The following is a 19,897-nucleotide window of genomic DNA, read 5'->3' on the forward strand; positions in this document are numbered from 1 at the left end:
ATGAAAACAAAACTGATAAATACTTAACCTCGGAATGAAATGGAAGTGACGATACAGAGGAAATAAAGGATGGAAGAAATATAGGAAGGAAGAAAGGAAGCAATGGAAGAAGGAAAAAAGAAACGACGGAAAAGGAAAGAAATATGAAAGAAGAAAGAAAGAAGGAGGAAGGTAATATAAAAGTTAGTAAGGTGGAAATGAAGGAAATATAAATGTAAGTAGGATAGGGAATACTGAAGGAATGAAGGAAGGGAAAATTGTAGGAAAGGAAGTTGAATGAAATATGAAGGAAGAAAGAAAGAAGAAGGATGAAGGTAAAATAAAAGTTAGTTAGGTGGAAATGAAGGAGACATAAAAAAGTAAGTAGGATAGGGAATACTGAAGGAATGAAGGAAGGGAAAATTGTAGGGAAGGAAGTTGAACGAAATATGACAGAAGAAAGAAAGGAGAAGGATGAAGGTAATATTAAAGTTAATAAGGTGGAAATGAAGGAAATATAAAAGTAAGTAGGATAGGGAATATTGAATGAATGAATGAATGGACAAAATGTAGGAAAGGAAGTTAGGTGGTAAGGATAGTTTTATGATATCAGGAGGCAAGAAATGGAGGGATGAAGTAATAAATATAAAATGTATAAACTAAGTAAGGAGGAAGAAAGGGAGTAAAAAAGAAGGAAGGTATTAAAGAGGAAGGAAAGGAGAAAGGAGGAAAAAAGGGAGTAGGAGGGAAGAAAGGAAGAAAATGAAGACAAAGAAGGTAGGAATGGAATAAGAAATTGAAGAGTAAGGAAGAAAGGAAGAAAGAAAGAAAGAGGGAAGGAAGGAAAGCAGGAACGAATATTAAAGAGAAATACAGGGAGATAGGAAGAAAGGGAGTAGGAGGGAAGGAAGGAAAAAAAAAAGAGAGAAGGGAGGAAGGAATGGAACAAGGAAAAGAAGAGTAAGAAAAGAAGAAAGGTAATGTGAAAGAAAGAATGAAAGAAAGAATGAAAGGAAGGAACAAAGAAAGGAAGTTAAAAAGGAAGAAATGGAGTAAGAAGGAAAGAGGAAATGAAAAAAAATGAAATGAAGGAAGAGAATAAGAAAAGAAGAAAATGAAGTAAGAAGGAAGAAAGGAAGTAAGGAGAAACTACCAAAGGAAGGGAGGAAGGGGTAAGGGGGAAGTGAATAAAGAGGAAGGAAGGAAGTAAGCAGGAAGGAGTAAGGAGTATAAAAAGGAAGAAATAAAGTTGGGAATGAGGGAAGTGAGGAGGACGTAAGAAAGGAAAGGAGAAAAGAAAAAGGAATACAGTAAGGAGGAAGGGAGGAAGGAAAGGAGGAAGGGAGTAAGGAGTAGGGAGCAAGGTGGTGACGCGGTGACCAGGTGTAACAGGGACGAACCATCTGTCTTCAGGTGACGCGCCCAATATGGCTCAGACCCCCCTTTGAACCCTCCTCTCCTACCCCTTACTCTATACCCCCCACCCCTCCCCCTCCACACCCTCCACCCACTTTTTTTAAGGTAGAGGGCGTGGAGGAGAGGGAAGGAAGGGGAGAGAAGGAGAAAAGGGAGATTGGAATTGGTGGGAGAGGAAAGGAAAAGGGAAGGAAAGTGAAAAGACGAGGCGCAGGTGTGAGGGAGATAAATAAATGAAGTATAAGGTCAGTGATAATAATGATAATAATAACAGTAATAATAGCGATAATGATGTTGATAATAGGATCCAATACGCCTTGTTTGTATCCTTCTTCAAACCTAAAAATCCATATCCACTTCCTCCTCCTCCTCCTCCTCAAACACCTTTCCCTCCTCCTCCTCCTCCTCCTCCTCCTCCTCCTCCTCCTCCTCCTTACCATCGTCCCCCTCCCTCCTCCTCGTCCTCGTCTTCCTCTCCAACACCTCTTCCTCCTCCTCCTCCTCCTCCTTACCATCGTCCCCCTCCCTCCTCCTCGTCCTCGTCTTCCTCTCCAACTCCTCTTCCTCCTCCTCCTCCTTTCCATCGTCCCCCTCCCTCCTCCTCGTCCTCGTCTTCCTCTCCAACACCTCTTCCTCCTCCTCCTCCTCCTCCTCCTATTCCTCCTCCTCTGTCTCCTCCCCCTCCTCCTCCTCCTCGTGGCTACAGGACAACACTTTCCTGACAGGCTTTCAGGGTTTCCGTAACAAAATACCACTTGGTTACCTGCGAGACGGACCTTCCCTCCCTCCTCCCTCTCTCCCTTTCTCCCTTCCTTCCTCCCTCACTTCTCTTTCTACCTTCTCTTCCTACCTTCTTCCTCCATCCCTTCCTTTCTCCCCTTTCTTCCTCTCTTCTCTTCCTACCTTCTCTTTCTACTTTATTCCTCTCTCTCTCTCTCTCACTTTCTTTCTTTCCCCCCTCCTTCCCGACCTCCCTCCCTCCCTCCTTCCCTTTTTTCTCTTCCTCCCTTCCATCCCCCCACTACACCTTTCCCTTCTTTTCCCTATCTTCCGCCTCCCTTTCGTCCCTCGCCTCCTATCCAGCACACCCTTTCTTCTTCCTCCTGTTTCTTTTTCTTCATTCTTCTTTTTGTCTCATTTCCTTTCCCCTTTTTCTTAGTTTTTTCCTTCTTCTACATCCTTCCTTCTGTCCTTCCATGTCCTCCTTTCTCTTCCATTCCCCTTTTCCCTTCCTTCCCTTGCTCATGACTAGTGTTTTCCTTTTTTTTTTTTTTCTTAATTTTTCCTATATACTTTAATTCTATTCTTTCTTTCTTTCCTTCGTTCTTTCTTTTTCCTCCTTTTTTTCTCTTTCTTCCTCTATTCACACTTTCCTCCCTCACTTCCTGTTTTATTTTGTTCTTCATTCTCTCCTTCGGTCTTTCTCACCCTACGAAACTTTCCTTCTTTTTCCCGATGTCCTTTTCCTTCCTTTACTTCAATCTCCACTTCCTTCTCTTTCTCGCCCTCACCTCACGCCTAGCTCCCTATCCTCCTTATTTTATTTCTCCTTTCTTCCTTCTTCATTCATGTCCCTTCTAGTTCTTCCCCTTTTCTTCGAGACGGACCTTCCCTCCCTCCTCTCTCTCTCCCTTTCTCCCGTCCTTCTCTTTCTACCTTCTCTTCCTATCTTCTCGTCCTCCCTTCCTCTCTCCCTTCCTTTCTCCCTTTTCTTCCTCTCTCTTTCTTTCCCCCCTCCCTCCCTCTCTTTCTGACCTCCCTCCCTCCTTCCTTTCTCTTCCTCCCTTCCTTCCCCCCACTACACCTTCCCTTGCTTCCTTCTTCCTTTCCCGTTCTTCCTTCCTTCCATTTCTCCTCGCACCTCACACCTGTCCTCCTCTTTTACCAACATCTCTACCTTACTCTCATCTTTAAACCCTTTCTCCTCCTCACATTCCTTCCCTATAGACACACACACACATATACATACCCTTCACATGTACCCAAACGCATCACTTCGGGCCCATCTACTCTCACAACGAGCGCTAGGGGGCTGCATCACCATTTAGCTTCATCCTCGCACACAGCCAGGGCGTGGGAGGGGGCGGCGGCACGACCATGCGGCTTGTGTAATCCAAACAGATGAGGAGGCTAAGGGGTCAGCAGGAGCGGCGGCGGCGGGAAGCGGCGGTGGCGGCGGTCCCCTACCATCTCCGCCACGCGCTGATTTACGATGCAGCGCAACGAAAAGCTTGGCCGGTGTGTGAGGCGGCGAGGACAACAAAAGGGGCGATGAAAGGAAGGACAGTGGAAGCAATGATGATGTAAAGATAGCGATAAGAACAAGGAAAATATGGTAACAAGGACGCGAGAACGATATGGAAACAAAACAAAAACGAAGAGAACAGGAAGGATGACAAGGAGATAGACGATGAAAAAGGCCAAAACGACAACGATGATAAAATAAGAACAAGAACAGCAAGGACGACAAGGAGACAGATGATTAGAAGGGCAAAACGACAACAATGACAAAACAAGAACAAGAACAGCGAAGACGACAAGAAGATAGACGATGAAGAAGGCCAAAAATGACAACGATGAGAAAACGACAACTATGATAACAGCGAAGACAACAAGACACAGATAACAAGGCCAAAACGACAACAATGAAAAAACGACAACTATGATAACAGCGAAGACAACAAGACACGGATAACAAGGCCAAAACGACAACAATAATGAAACGATAACTATGATAACAGCGAAGACAACAAGACACGGATAACAAGGCCAAAACGACAACAATGATAAAACGACAACTATGATAACAGCGAAGACAACAAGACACGGATAACAAGGCCAAAACGACAACAATGATAAAACGACAACTATGATAACAGCTAAGACAATAAGACACGGATAACAAGGCCAAAACGACAACGATGATAAAACGAAGAACTACGAGAACAGCGCGAAAGACAAAGACACATGGACAATAACAAGCCCAAAACAGGATGAACATGACGAGGAAGACACTGAGAAGGCCAAGGCAATAAGGAAAGGGACGAAATGAAGGAGGTAAGGGAACGACAAGGGCAACGAATACAAGGAAAGCTAGAAGTGAGAACAGAAAAGTGACAAAGAAAAGAGAGAAGACGAGAGAAAGAGGAGAGGTAGAAAAAGACCAGTCAAGGAAGGGGTGACAGAGAGGACAAAATGAAGGAAGAAAGAGACCATGAAGAAGCGTTAGGAAGACAGACCACTGATAAATCGAGGATAGAGTAGAGTGTAGAAGGAGTGTAGAAGGATGTAAAGAATGTCAAGGAATATAAGAAATGCCATACGAGAACAATGCAGTACAAACAGACAGATAAACAGACAGACAAGGACAGATGGAGGACAGATTACCAACGCACTCAGAATTATGGGCGGTGCAACGTGAGATAATGAATGGTCTATGAACCCTCAGTAAAAGGTACACGGGACAATTTATCACAACTAATCCCTGAAGCTGAAGGAGAGGGGCGAGTGTCATGCAGAGCAACGAGGAGAGCGAGGGGAAGAAGGGAGAGGGAAAGGGAGACAGAGCAGGGGAAGGTAAGGAGGGGCGGAGGGGATAGGTGTAAGGGATTGTGATACCTGATTCAGTGGAGGTAATACTCGCACCCTCTCGCCAGGTGACTAATTGCGCAGCTTTGGCTCACCTGGGGAACTGCCTGTCCTAGCTTAGCGTCACTGTCATGCTCGTGGCTAGTGCTGTGTGGTTAGGTTAGGTTAGGTTAGGTTAGGTTAGGTTAGGGCTCTTCGTCTCATCAGCTCTCTTCCTCTTACTGATAGTCTTTTACCTCTTCATGAGTGCCTCTATATACAGTCACCTTACTCTAGCTTGCTTTACCTGTTCCTACCTATCCTAATGTCTCTGTTTGTTACCGTTTCTCTCTTACTGCCAAATGTCTATTCCTGGAACTGTACTCCTTGATTTCCCTCTCTGTTCATACTTCTTTTTCCCTTCCCTTTGTTTCTTTATGTCTCTATCTACAGGTACATCATTCTTTAGCTTACTGTACCTTGCCTTTCTTTACCTTATTTTATCTATGACGCGTGTAAATGCCTCTATTAAGTGTTCTCCTTGTTTTCTCTTCTGCTCACACTTATCTTTCCCTTCCCTTTGTTTCTTCACGTCTTATTAACTATAGCTACATTGTTTTCTACCTTCTTTTATGTATTCGTTCCTATGTCCAATGTTTATATCGGAAACTGTTCTCTTTGTTTTCCTCCTCTGCTCTTGGTTTTCTTTCTCTTCTCTTTGTTTCTTCCTTCGCTCCAATGCAGTTTCCGTGTACTATATCTTTTGTCTCCTTTGGATGTACTGTTAAAATAATCATCGCCATCAATTATATATCAACCACGTAACAGCGCGAATAAATCAACCTTAATCATAACATACGTTTAACATCTACTTGAAACATGAAGAAAAAACAGATAACGACGCATTTAGTTTTCTTTCCCGACAATAAATTAACTAAATGAGACTCGCTGAATCGTCCGCATGACAAAACCAGACAAGTGGAGAAGCAGAGCCATTCCCTTCACTAAGAATTGTTATACCTTGTCAATTTTGCCGTCATTCCTTTTTTTCCTTTTTTGTTTCCCGACCACGCTTGGCTTTTCGTTTTCTTCTCGTTTAGTGATTCCTTCTTTTATATCTTTACTTTCTGGCTCGTCGTTTTTTCCTCTTTCGGCTCCAGTCATTTTTCTTCCATTTTATTCCGAACTCTTCCCTTCCCTCAACACCTCTGAATCACGCAAGCCTCTCTCCTTTCTCCCATTCCTTCCTTTTTTTTCTTTTCTTCATCCGTAACTCTGTACGCGTGGGGCTCTGGGGAAGTTAGCGAGGAATGCGCATGTATAATTCACTTCAAAAGTACTCATGATACATATTTAAGTGTCTGTCCGGGAGGCGGGTGAAGGTTATAAAGAATGGGACGCACGTGCCTGTCATTAAGGGCCGTTCCCATGATCCTCAGGTGTTGCTCTCTTTGTTGCATGTCAGTCAATCAATTTTTCACCTGAACGGCACCTACTAACTTTTCTTCTTCTTTCGCCTCTAACAACCTTCATTTCAGCGTATTATCCTATATACGTCGTGAGAACATCCCAAGAAAAGCACTGCAGTTATTTATTTCCGCTGATCGGTAATAGTTTTTCTTTTTCCATTAACTGTCTTTTTAACAATAAAATGCCTAGCTTTTTCTTTTCCACGAACCTCATTACGAACACCACCGCCATAATATGGATACATGTTATTCCGTCAGTCTTCCTTCCACGTGAACGGCACCTAATGATGTACATTCTCCATAGTGGCCCTATCGTTAACTTCCCCTTCCCTGCATCTCACAAGAAAAACGCCAACAGAATAAAAGTATCAAGTCATTCTTAGTCGTGGCAATAAAGTTTACTTAAGGAAGGAGGTCATTAGGTGAGGGCAACAACATATTTTCAACCTCATTTTGGACGTGTTTTCACCTACGTACCTCATAAGAACATACGAACATAAGGAGTCTGCAAGAGGCCGGTTGGTCTATACCTGGCAGCTCCTGTAAGCGTAACCTCGCCTTTCCTCACCATCCATGAATTTATCCAACCTCTTCTTGTATGTGTCTATAGCTCTGGCACTCACAACATAACTGCCAAGCCTGTTCCACGCATCCACAACACATGCATAAATACTCTGATAAAGAAGATGTGATGTAGAGGTCTAGGGTAGATGCAGTGAGGGAAGAAGAGTTTTAAATACTATACGTTTAACGTTTTCTGCTTTTTCCATCTGGAGAGAAGAAGATCGAGAGGAAGACAAATTTAGATGGAGGGCCGAAATTGAGAGATATGAGGCAGCTGGGTCTGGACGAAGTGGATGCAGAGGACGGATGATACTGGCGACAACATACAAGAGTGGCCGACTTCAGCAGGGACTAAGACAAAGAAGCTCCTTCCATATGTATAGGAAAACCATCGCTGAGTGAAATGTATTGCAGTTACTTTTACTCCAAGTGATAAATGTTACTGAAGACAGGAGACATTTTGGAGGAGGTAACACTATCTTGCCTACGTAAATTTCAAGGTATCTCGCCCACTTCACCAATATAAGAAAAATCACCACGAGATTCAAGCTATTACTAATGTTCTACGGGTTACTATAGGAGACGTTTGGTAAATATATCGTTATCTTGTCCTGTAGAGGGAGGAACAGCGACGAATTATTCACGGTGACCGCTGGTAGACCATCACCTGACTGACATTACAAGCTTCGCGCCCTGCAAGAGACCTCCGCCTGAGTGACAGCGGCGGGGACCCAGGGAGGCGCCGGGGGGAGGGAGTGACGAGAGGAAGGAACGGGCAAAAGGGCGGGGCGGGTACGGGTGATGCATAGTTCAAGGTGATGTGGAAGAGAGGGGTGGAACGGGGTGGAACGGGGTGGAACGGGGCGGGGCAGGGTGGGGAGGGGTGTCCGTCTCCGTTGATCTGCAATGTCCCGTTCGTGGTCGTCCCAATATCTTATTCTGAGAGTAGATTACGTATGAAAAGAAAAAAGGAACGTAGAAATTGACCTATTTTTCGGCCACTCTGAACGCTTTTTATAGGAGCAGCGAGTAGCGGGCTTTTTTTCATTATTGTTTCCTTTTTTTTGCCCTTGAGCTGTTTCCTCTGCTGTAAAAAAAAAAAAAAAGGGGGGTGGGGGAACTCTCGTAAACATTTACTTCTCAAGGTGCTGTAGAGTTCCTGACGCACCACCAACTTTAAGAAGCAGGACCTAACAGTTAAACTAAATCTACTTCAATAGAACATTTTTTTCGGAAAGATAAACTCAGTTACTTCTCATCGTGTCCAAACATCCAGAAGTCACGCTGCGGTATCTCGTTCACCCTACACAAGGACTTTGCACTCGTCTTTCCTGAGGCGGCGACATTCATGCCACGCTCGGGACCCATCCACAACCCACCGCTCCCCCCTGAGGCGTGAACTTGGGGAAGGTTAAAGGGCTGAGATGGAATAACGTGCGGAGAAGGAGGACGAGACCAGGAGAACAAAAGAACCTGCCAGGATTGCATGAAGCTCACCCATCATAGATTTACACACCGATTTCTACGAGTAAGTTTTAATAAAGAGAACTATGACTTATGACACTGCAATACTTTCGTAACTTTAATTTAGAGACCATACAGAAAGGGAGGTGCAACACTGCTCTTAACGGAAGTGGGCTGTGATTGGCAAGTGCTCGTCAAGTGCTTGTGTGGAAAGAGGAGGCCTTTCTACCTTCTAAATAAGGGCGAATGCTAGAAGTTTTAAGGATATTTTCTGTTCAATATTAAGTTATGCTCCGTGGTGGGCGTCTGATATATAACTAGATGTGGTTTCGCACTTAATAGATTCCTCATGAGCCACCAAAAAAATACGATAAAAGGAAGCAAAACTATACTTGAAAACTGTCCACCGAACGACAACTCCTGGATGTGGATGATGTGGATTCCGTTTTTCCGGTACGACACTTTGTCTGTCCTTCATTAGACTGGATCGTAAGTTGATGAAAGTGACAAAATAAATGTTGTTCGTGAAAAAAAAACCCATGTAGAATATCAACAACTTCAGAATTATGGTGTTGAATTAGCAGATGTACGTCTTTTTACAACATTAGAGTACATGTTTTACGTCGTTTATACAGTGTTTGTATATCAGTACTTGTCCAGGGTAATGAATCCTAACGTGATAACTAACTCAAGCAAACCCAGGACACCTCTCCTCCCGAAGGTGACCTCTCTTTCGGCCACCTCTTTTGATTCTTTTTTTTAGGAGCAGCGAGTAGCGTTTTTTTTTATTATTGTTTCCTTTTTTTTGTGCCATTGCCTTTGTTGTAAAAAAAAAAACACGACTAATCTCCGTTGTGGGACCCCAAAACGTCTGCGATACGCGCCGAGTCACTATGCTGAGTCACGGGGATGAGGCAGCGTTACTCAGGAGTTGAAAAGCGCGGAAGGCGTCGTTTGTTGCCTTTACATCCTCATCGATCCGGGCGTTTGGTTTTTACCCGCGTGATATTCAGAGACTTAATGCGTAAACAGACATCCCATTTTCTTCAAGCCCTGCCACAACACACCTCCATCCCGCCGACCTGGTACTCCTATGGTTGGTTCGATCAGTGTGGTTTGCCTGTTTTAATGGTTTCCTAGTATGACAGGTAACTTGAATACTTGTGGTTGTGCTTCTGTGATTTTTTTTGTGTGTGTTTGATTGTTCGTTTGTGTGTGTGTATTCATAAGCTACAACTATAAACTCTAAAAGGAAAATCCGAGAGCCGTACACTAAAAATCACATCTACACAGTAAACAATAGCTCGAAGGAAGGCGTGAGACCCAAAAGAGAGTCACCAAGATACGAAACCATCTCAGCATCGCTACTAATACCGGGGGAGTCATTCAACAACAGATTATTTTTTTTACGAAACAGAAAACTCCAACGGACGACGGATGAGGAGAAAGTAAACAATCAATAATAACAGTACGAAGGTATTAAAAGATATAAAGCAAGAATTAGTAAATGAAAAAAAAGGAGAAACATATACGAGGCTCATCAACACACTCACTCACTCACTCACTCACTCACTCACTCACTCACTCACTCACTCACTCACTCTCACTCACACTCACACTCACTCTCACTCTCTCACTCTCTCTCTCTCTCTCTCTCTCTCTCTCTCTCTCTCTCTCTCTCTCTCTCCTGACAGAAAACAGACGTCAGTAAGAATAAATATTTCAAAGCCAGTTAAATTTCTTCATCACTCCGGCGCTGAACTGCAACGAACTATACAATAAGAGGAGTGAGAAGTGGAGTGAGGGAGAAGAATAAGGAGAGAGGAAGAGGAATGAGGGAGGGAGGGAAGGAGGAGTGAGGGAGAGGGAATGAGAAGTGAGGGACTGGGAGTTAGGAGTGTGGAAGAGGAAGGAGGAGGGAGGGAGAGAAATGAGGAATGAGGGAGGGAGATAAATAATAAGGAAGAGGAATATGAGAAGCGTGAAGGAAAGGGAAGAGGGAGTGAGGGTAATGGAATGAGGAGCATAGAGGAGAGAAGAGTGGAAAGGTGAGGGAGTGAGAAATGTGAAGGGGGATGGAGAGGTAATGGGGAGGTAAGTGAGGGGAAGGGAATGAGTAGTGGGGAAGTGGAAGGAAGAGTAAGGAAGGGGAGCGAGGAATTCAGAGGAGAGAGAGGAGGGAATGAGAAAGTAAGGAGAGTAAAGGGGAGCCGAAGAGGAGTAATGGGGGAGGTGAATTAGGAATGAGAGAGGGGAAGGAGGAGGGAGGGAGGTGAGTGAGGAACGAGGGAGAGGAAGGAGGGTGAAGGAGAGAGAGTGAGAAAGCGAGGGAGGTGAAGAAAGGCCGAGGAGGGGGAGTAAACGGGCAGGTGAGTGAAGGTGACAGGTGTGGCATTTAGCGGCAAGACAGCATAATGACAAGGTAATGGCGTTCTTCTCCGGCTGCCTTCTGACGGGCCGACCACCGCCCCTCAGACGCCCGGGAGTGGCCGCGCCCTTTGCTGTCCTGTTGAGGCGGAAGTGCTTGCTGCTGACTCTTATGTGCTCCTTATTGTTGTTGTTGTTGCTGATATTCTTTTTTTTTTTTCTTCTTCTTCTTAGTAGTCGTAGTAGTAGTAGTAGTAGTAGTGGTAGTAATAGTAGTAGTAGAAGTAGAAGTAGTAGTAGTAGAAGTAGTAGTAGTAGTAGTAGTAGTAGTCGTAGTATTTTTCCTTTCCTCTCCTTTTTAATTTTCTTTTCGTTCTTGTTCTTGTTCTTCTTCTTCTTGTTCTTTTTGTTGTTCTTCTTCTTCTGGAGGTAACTATTCCCACTTACAAGGTACATATTTTTTCACTATAGATTTTTTCCATTAATTTATTTTTTTCGCTATAGACATTTTTTTTTCCCTCCATACCTTCTATCGCAGCAATATTTTCCTCCCTCCTTCCCTCTATGTCTCCCTTCACTTCATCAAGACATCCCTTTCTTTTTTTATTAATTATTCACTTATCTATCCATCCATTACATTTTACCCTATAGAAAATGTATCCTCTCTTCCCTTCCCTTTCTCCCTCTACTCTATCAGGGCATCCATTTCTTTTTCCTGTGTCCCTTCTCCTCTCCTTCCCTTCCAACACACGGAGACACATTACCTCAGCGCCACCTCCTTCCCTCCACAATCACACCTCCGATCTAGACATCAGCTCAGATTCATATCCTCACGCCGATAGATAGATATAGATAGATAGAAAGAGAAAGTTATCATATTTTCCGATTCAATATTTTACAGCTTTTCAATTTCATATCCTATCACCCTTCATCTCCTAGTTGTCCAGCATCCCTCATCCTAATCCAGCATCCTTCACGCCAGATCCCTTGCAGCATCCTTTTTCTGACCATTCATCTCCTCCTCCTCCTCTCCCTCCTGGCGTTCTCTTTTCCATTCCGTCTCCTATTTCCAGCTTTTTCCCTTTCCTTCTCGTTTTTTCTTCGTCTATTCATTCTTCATGTCTTCATTCTTTTCTCTGTTATGTTCATTCCATATTCACATTACAATTTATTTTTCTGTTCCTTCTGATTTCTTTTCCTCAATTTTTTTTCATATTTTCCTCAGTGCGCCGTTCAAAGTCTCCTTCCTTTTTTTTCTATTAGGTTCTTTCCATTTTCACTACCCAGACCTTTTTCATTAACTTCTTTTTCCTCCTTCTCTTCTTCCTTCGTGCTCCTTCTTCTCTTATATAAATTTTCCTTCTTCTCTTCGTTCGTGCTCGTCTTTCTCTTTATTAAATTTTCCTTTTTTCTCCTCTTCCTTTGTGCTTCTTTCTCTCTTTAGATAAATTTTCCTCCTTCTTAGAGCTTCAATCTTATCCTCCTCCTTAATATTATTCTCCTCTCCTCTTCTCAATATTCTTTATAGAAAATAACTTCCCTAGTCATATATCCACATCTACTCTTTCCATCTCTATTTTCTGCTTTTGTTTCGTTTCTTATTATCTTCACTCCTACTAAGCCTTCCTCATCCTTCCCTATTCCTCTCTCTGTCTCCTTTCGACCCATCCTTACCATTCTTCAATCATTCCTGTAACCTCATAGACATTTTTCACACTGTATCTCCCTCTTCCTTAACAGTCTGTACTCTAACCCAATCCCCTTTTTCTATATTCCCCCTTAGTATCCCGTTCTCTCCTTAGGCATACAGGGAAGTGGGAGAGAGGGAGAGGAAGAGAGGGAGAGGGAGAGGGAGAGAGAGAGGGAGAGGGAAAGAGAGAGTGGGAGGAACAGAGAAGCACCGACTGGACACAGGAAAATCATGCCTCGTCTTGCTTCTGTTTCGTAGGCAAAGTTATCATTTCCTGCCTCGTCCATTAATCACGAACCTGGTAAGCAGAAAAAAAGGACATATGGAGTAAGAGGAGCAGGAGGAGGAGGAGGAGGAGGAGGAGGAGGGAGAACGTGAAGAGGAGGAGGGAGGTAAAAAAAAGGAAGAAAATGACCCTATGATTAATCGTCTCCTCAGATACATTAATTTGATTCGCCTGATCGTGTAGGTTGTTGCCGATGACTCGCTGATAACAAATGAGAGTGCCGGGATGCTGAGGCCGGAGGGAGGCTGATAAGGAATGAGGATGATGATGATAAAGATGGTGATGATAATGATGAGTAATGACGATGATAATGTGAGCAATGATGGTGATTGTGATGAAGAAAAAAAGAATAAGAAGATCAATATAGGGAAATGTAATACGGAAAGGAATGGAATAAAGAAAGAGGTGAGATGAGATAATAATGATGGCAATGATGATGATGATGAAGATGAAGAAGAGGAACAATAAAATCAACATAAGAAAACGCAAAACGGAAAGACAAGAGGAAAGAAGAGATGAGATTAGATGATAATTGTACAAGTGATGACGATGATTGTAATGACGAAAATATAAAAGAATAAGAATAGGAACAAAGTAAAAAAAATGGAATAAAAAGAAGTAAAGAAAAGGGAAAAAAAAACCACGAGATTATGCTGAACAATGATAGTAACAGCCTGGTTCATTGTTCTCTCTCTCTCTCTCTCTCTCTCTCTCTCTCTCTCTCTCTCTCTCTCTCTCTCTCTCTCTCTCTCTCTCTCTCTCTCTCTCTCTCTCTCTCTCTCTCTCTCTCTCTCTCTCTCTCTCTCTCTCTCTCTCTCTCTCTCTCTCTCTCTCTCTCTCACTCTCTCAGTCTCTCTCGCACTCTCAGTCTCTCTCTCGCACTCTCAGTCTCTCTCTCGCACTCTCAGTCTCTCTCTCGCACTCTCAGTCTCTCTCTCGCACTCTCAGTCTCTCTCTCTCTCTCTCTCTCTCTCTCTCTCTCTCTCTCTCTCTCTCTCTGTCTCTCTCGCACTCTCAGTCTCTCTCGCACTCTCAGTCTCTCTCGCACTCTCAGTCTCTCTCGCACTCTCAGTCTCTCTCGCACTCTCAGTCTCTCTCGCACTCTCAGTCTCTCTCGCACTCTCAGTCTCTCTCGCACTCTGTCTCTCTCGCACTCTCAGTCTCTCTCTCTCTCTCTCTCTCTCTCTCTCTCTCTCTCTCTCTCTCTCTCTCTCTCTCTCTCTCTCTCTCTCAGTCTCTCTCACTCTCAGTCTCTCTCTCTCTCTTTCACTCTCAGTCTCTCTCTCTCACTCTCACTCTCAGTCTCTCAGTCTCTCTCTCTCTCTCTCTCTCTCTCTCTCTCTCTCTCTCTCTCTCTCTCTCTCTCTCTCTCTCTCTCTCTCTCTCTCTCTCCCTGCGCGGTCATTTCAGTCATATCGTCAGGGTAATCTTCCTTATTGGGACTCCCGCTAGATGAGTCACTCCGGAAGCGACAGTTTGAGCTTGAGTGATGATTTCGCTTCATCGTTGTGCAATTATTCATGAGCTCTTGATTGTCATTCACATATTATTCACGTTAAAGAAGATAGGAAATGACGGGCGGACTGATATATTCTCTCTCTCTCTCTCTCTCTCTCTCTCTCTCTCTCTCTTGATCTGTTTGCCTCTGTCTATTTCTGTTTGTCTGTCGTTTTGTTTGTTTCCTAATTTCTTTTTGTCTGTCTTTTTTTTTTCCTTTCTTTGTCTGCTTTTCTGTCTGTCTATCTTTCCGTCTTTCACTGTCTGTTTATCTGTCTGTCTCTCTTTTCCGTCTAATCTCCGCCATACTCATCTCTTTTTTTTTTTTCATTTTTTCTTTCCCCACTTTTTTCTCACACTACTGTTTTTTCTTGTCTGTCTTTTTCTTTCTTTGTCTGTCTGTCTGTCTGTCTTTCCGTCTTTCACTGTCTGTTTATCTGTCTGTCTGTCTCTCGTCTAATCTCCGCCATACACATCTTTTTTTTTCATTTTTTCTTTCTCCACTTTTTTCTCGCTTTCCCTCACCCCTACATCACTATTGCCTTGCTCCTCTTCTTCCTCTTCCTCCTCCTCCTCTTTCCCTTGCATCCCCCTAAGTCCTTTAATCCCTTTACGTACTCTTTTTACCTCTTCCTTCTGTTCCTCTTTCCTCTTGTATTCACATTCTCACCCACACTCTCTCTCGCACCCTACGTCTCTTCCCCCATCGCCTCATCTATCCTCCGTGACACAGTTTACAGTCTCTCTTATCTCTCTATGTCTCTCTGTCTGTTCTTCTCTCTTTTTTTCACTTTGTTTATCTAGGTTTGTTTCTGTTTAGGTATGATTGTGTGTGTTTGTTTGTTTGTGTGTTTTATCTATTCTTGTGTGTAGCTTTATCTATTCTTCATCTATTTCCTCTCTCTTTCAATTCGTATCGCTTCCTTCCTTTCTCCCTTCCTTCTCTTCTATCATTCTCATTCCCTCTGTTTCGTTTAATCCTCTCCTGTCTCGTCTCTCGTCTCTCTCTCTCTCTCTCTCTCTCTCTCTCTCTCTCTCTCTCTCTCTCTCTCTCTTGAATACACTCCTTTTCCGCTTCATATCCTTCTCATCCGCCTTTCTTTTCGTTCCTCCTTTCTTCCTTGCTCTTTTGTGTGTTTTTCTGCGTTTCTTCATTTTCGACGCTTAACACAACTTGCACTTTACGGTTTTAGTAGTTACTGTATTTTTGTTTTGTTCTTCGTTGTCGTAAAGTTGTTTTAAGGTTGAGTTTATTATGTGGTGTATGATTTTCCTCACGCTTTCTTATATTTTTTCGGCTCAGATTGGTATTTTTTTTTCAAGTTATCGCATATTTTTAATCTTTCACTTTCTTTTTTTCATGTTTTCTTTCTTTTCTCCATTGCAACACTTTCTCAATCTTTTCCTTTATTCCCTTCAATCGTCTTTCTCATCTCCCTTCTTTCATGTTATCGCATATTTTATCTTTCACTCTTCCCTTTATCGTGTTTCTTTTCTTTTCTCCATTGCTTCACTTTTTTCATCTTCTTTTCCTTCTCCTCCTTCTCCTTCTACTCCTCCTCCTTTAGCATCATAAGCTTTTCCTCCTTTTCCTTCTTCCGTTACTTTTGTTCTTCCTCCTCGTCTTTGTCCACTACCACCACGATGTCCTCCTCCTCCTCCTCCTTCCCATTTTCCTCAGCCTCCTCCTCCTCCTCCTTCCCATTCTTCTTTCTACCCACCTCCCTACTTTATCCTCCTCAATCTCACATCTTCCTCTGTCTTCTCCTCCTTCCTCTCCTTCCCATTTTCCTCTTCTACCCACCTCTTCTCTACCTCCTCCTCCTCCTCCTCCTCCTCCTCCATCTCCCATCCTCTTGTACCCACCACTCTTCTACCTTCTCCTCCTCCTCCGTCTCCAATCCGGCCGTGGACTGAATATACTTCCTTTTCGTCTCAAGAATTACATGTATTATTCAAGGCCAATCATGCGGCCTCCCGTTGGCTCGCTGGGATTGGAGAAAATTTGAGTGGACGAAAACAAGGCCGCTATTGAAATTTCATTAGAGACCGCATATACGTATTTCGGGGGTCCGTGGGAGTGTTGTATAGCAAAACGCGGAGGTATTGCTCTGAAGGACGGGAGGAGGAGGAGTTAGAAGGATTTAGAGGGAATAGAGAGGCAGAATAATTAAGGTGGAAAAAAGGGCAGAAGAAAGTTAGAGAGAGTTTGAAGGAATAGAGGGAAGAAGAGAATGGGGACAAAACGCGAATATCTTGCTTTAAAGGATGCGAGGAGAGTTAGAGAGAGTTATAAGGAGTTAGAAGGATTTAGAAGGAATAGAGAGGCAGAGTAAATAAGGTGGAAAAAAGGGCAGGAGAGAGTTAGAGAGAGTTTGAAGGAATAGAGAGAAGAGAATGGGGACAAAACGCGAGTATCTTGCTCTAGGGGATGCGAGGAGGAGAGTTAGAGAGAGTTAGAAGGAAGAGTCAGAAAGAGAAAGAGGGATAGAGAGAGAGGGGGGACAGAGAAAGGGGGATTAGAGAGGATTTGATATAGAGAAGAAGGGGAGGGATAAAAACTTAGAGAGAACTAGAAGGGATATAGAGAGACAGAAAGAGAAATAGGGGAGAGAGAGGGGACAAGAGGGGGTTTGATATAGAAGAATGGAAGAGATATAGAGTAAGAGAGAGTTATAGAGAGCGAGAAGGGATAGGAAGACATAAAGAAAGGGGAATAAAAAGAGAGGGGACTAGAGAGGAAATGAATGGTAAGAGAAAAAGAAAGTGATATAGAGCAAAAAAATGAGATAGATAGAAAAAATAGATAGATTGTGAAAGTCAGTAAGGCTTAAGAACTGAAGCTTAAGTATTCATTGCAATTAGTAAGAGAAATATTGAATGAATTTGGATTTGAAACTTAGAACATTAGAGTAACGAAGTTAATGAGTAACTACTGAAAAAAATGTGATCAACGTAGCAGCAAAATAAAATAAATAAATAAATAAAAAATAATAATAATAAATAAATAAAATAAAGATAAAAATAAAGAAGAAAATAAAGCGGAAACAATGATAGACTAACTTTTAATATCATACGCACAAACCAAACACACACAAACACACTAACATCCCCCCTCCCCCCCCCATAAACCCTCTCCTCCTCCTCCCCCATTCCCTCCCCCCCTCACACACACACACACACACACACACACACACACACACACACACACACACCAAATCTACTTAAACGTTCAAAGCGCCATTAACTCTGCACTTTATTTGAACGCCTAACACCGGACTGCCCTCCTTTCCTTTCGCTTCTTTCCCGGCCCACGTATAAACCTTGGAGGAGGAGGAGGAGGAGAAGCAGTCGGGGTGTGGCGGAGATCTACGCTGAGGAGGGGAGTTGAGGAGGGAGGGGAGGGAAGGGCGGGAAGGGTGGGGGCAGGGTAAAGACGTGTGGGGTTCAGTACATTAACTACTCGGGTAAATATCTCTTAAGGTTTTCCCGCGTGTGTAACTGAGTGGAAAATGTATGTGAATATCAATGGGCGTGGCGGTGCTTCTCGGCTCCTGGTGTGGCCGAGAGAAAGAATTAGAGCGATAGATAAATAGATACTGATAGTTGGATAGATGGAAAGATAGATATAGATATAGATAAAGGTAAATTTAGAGTCATACGTAATAGCAGTGCGTGGATAGACGGTTGAATGCAGATAGTGATAAACACAGATTGTGATAGATAGAAAGATAAAGGTAAAGTTGAGAGAGAGAGAGAGAGAGAGAGAGAGAGAGAGAGAGAGAGAGAGAGAGAGAGAGAGAGAGAGAGAGAGAGAGAGAGAGAGAGAGAGAGAGAGAGAGAGAGAGAGAGAGAGAGAGAGAGAGAGATTAGTAGTATTTCATATCGTTAGGTACTTACACTCGACGCCTCAAAGGACGGCGGTCAGCTTGGTCGGTAGAGCGTCGCAAAAACAGCAGCCCACCAAGAATCTGGGACAAATAAAAAAGGAAATAAAAAGCTCAATAAATATAAAATTCTACTCTCAGTGATACATGTTCTCAGGGCCGGCATGATTAACGAGAGAAGTTGTATAAGTATGGGAGATTTGAAGGCTCATGGTATTTTTATTTGGCCCGATAATTATTCTTTTTAACGTTTTTTCCTCAATGCGTTGGTCGGGTCCAGTTTGTTGCTTGAGCGGGCGGATTTATTTTACAGTGAGTCCGATTATTTCTACTTGTTTTTGATGCTTGGTGTCTATCGTTTTCGCTTCTTATGCCTTTGTGGCTTTTAAATGTAAGTCGATTTGTGCTGAAGGAAGGGCCAAACACAAACCTGAACAAGACTCAAGTTAAAAAAAATATGAATTCCTTTTTAAATACTTAAAAAAAATTATTAAAGTTCACGCCGCAATGACAAGCACATACGATTGAAAACTTTAAAAATATGAGTTTCCCATTACCGCCACGTCCAAAACGACCCCGACAGCCGCATCCAAGGTTTTTCAGGCTCAGAAATTACCGTTACTTTTTTGATAAAATTTATAATAAAAAGTATTAGGGTTGACGCCACAAACACATACGATTAAAACTAAAAAAATAATAAGAAATAGTTCTAAGTCCCCCATTATCGTCACGCCCAAAACGACCCCGGCAGCAGCACCCGCGGCTCCCACACCCAAAAAGCCACACCCATCACATGATACATTCCCGCTCTCCCGCAATCCATTCCCAGGAAGCACCTGAGGCCGCCAAGAAACGGTCCAGAGGTGCTCAACACTTGGGTATATTTCAGCGGCCGCCGTCAATATTCAATAAAGTAAATCTCTTTTAGTGTTATCGATTCCATATTCAGCTCGGGCGAGGAGGCAACCGGCCGAAGCCATTCCTTTGGAGCGGAACATCCGTTTACGGGCCGAAGGGAGTTGCTGCCTCGTCGTTGTATAAACCACAAGCCAAACTCGAATTAATGGCGTTTCATCAGCCCAATGGAGGATTCACGGAGATATATCGCGGCGAGGAGTCACTGGCGGCCACTCGGGGTCCTGACGTGCCTATGGGGTGAAGGCGGCGAAGGAGAGGAGGCGGGAAGCGATGGGCCGAAGGAGGGAGTGAAGGAGGAGGAGGACGGAGATTAAACGGTGTCGGTGAAGGAGGGAGGCCACGGGCGGAAGGAGATTGGATAAATAAGGACGACTGGAGGAGGGAAGGCAAACGACGGGGAAGAAATGTGTACTACAGATGGAAAGTGATGGCGCGGCAGAAGGAAAGAAGGAACGAAGATATACACACAAAAAAAGAATATGAACTAACGATGAAAAATAAGTAAAAAAAAAAAAAAAAAAAGATAACCAACACCATTACCACAAGCAACAACAACAACAACAAGATCAATGATAACAGAAATAAAAATAATAATAATGATAATGATAATGATAATAATAAGCATAATAATAATAATAATAATAATAATAATAATAATAATAATAATAATAATAATAATAATAATAATAATAATAATAATAATAATAATAATAATAATAATAATAATAATAATAATAATAATAATAATAATAATAATGATAATAATGAAAATAATATATGAAACAGAAAACGT

The 19,897-nt window shown here is 43.0% G+C and overlaps 1 long non-coding RNA gene across 1 annotated transcript in view; it reads right to left on the minus strand.

The window, feature by feature from the left end:
* LOC127000235 (uncharacterized) overlaps window positions 1-19,897 on the minus strand; it is a 153,091-nt gene that overhangs the window by 27,807 nt on the left and 105,387 nt on the right. Inside the window, exon 3 of the long non-coding RNA XR_007753840.1 lies at window positions 18,200-18,270. This is a non-coding gene — a long non-coding RNA (uncharacterized LOC127000235). The remainder of the gene's footprint in view (window positions 1-18,199; window positions 18,271-19,897) is intronic.

The sequence above is a fragment of the Eriocheir sinensis genome, chromosome 18, assembly GCF_024679095.1.
Source record: "Eriocheir sinensis breed Jianghai 21 chromosome 18, ASM2467909v1, whole genome shotgun sequence".
NCBI lineage: Eukaryota > Metazoa > Arthropoda > Malacostraca > Decapoda > Varunidae > Eriocheir > Eriocheir sinensis.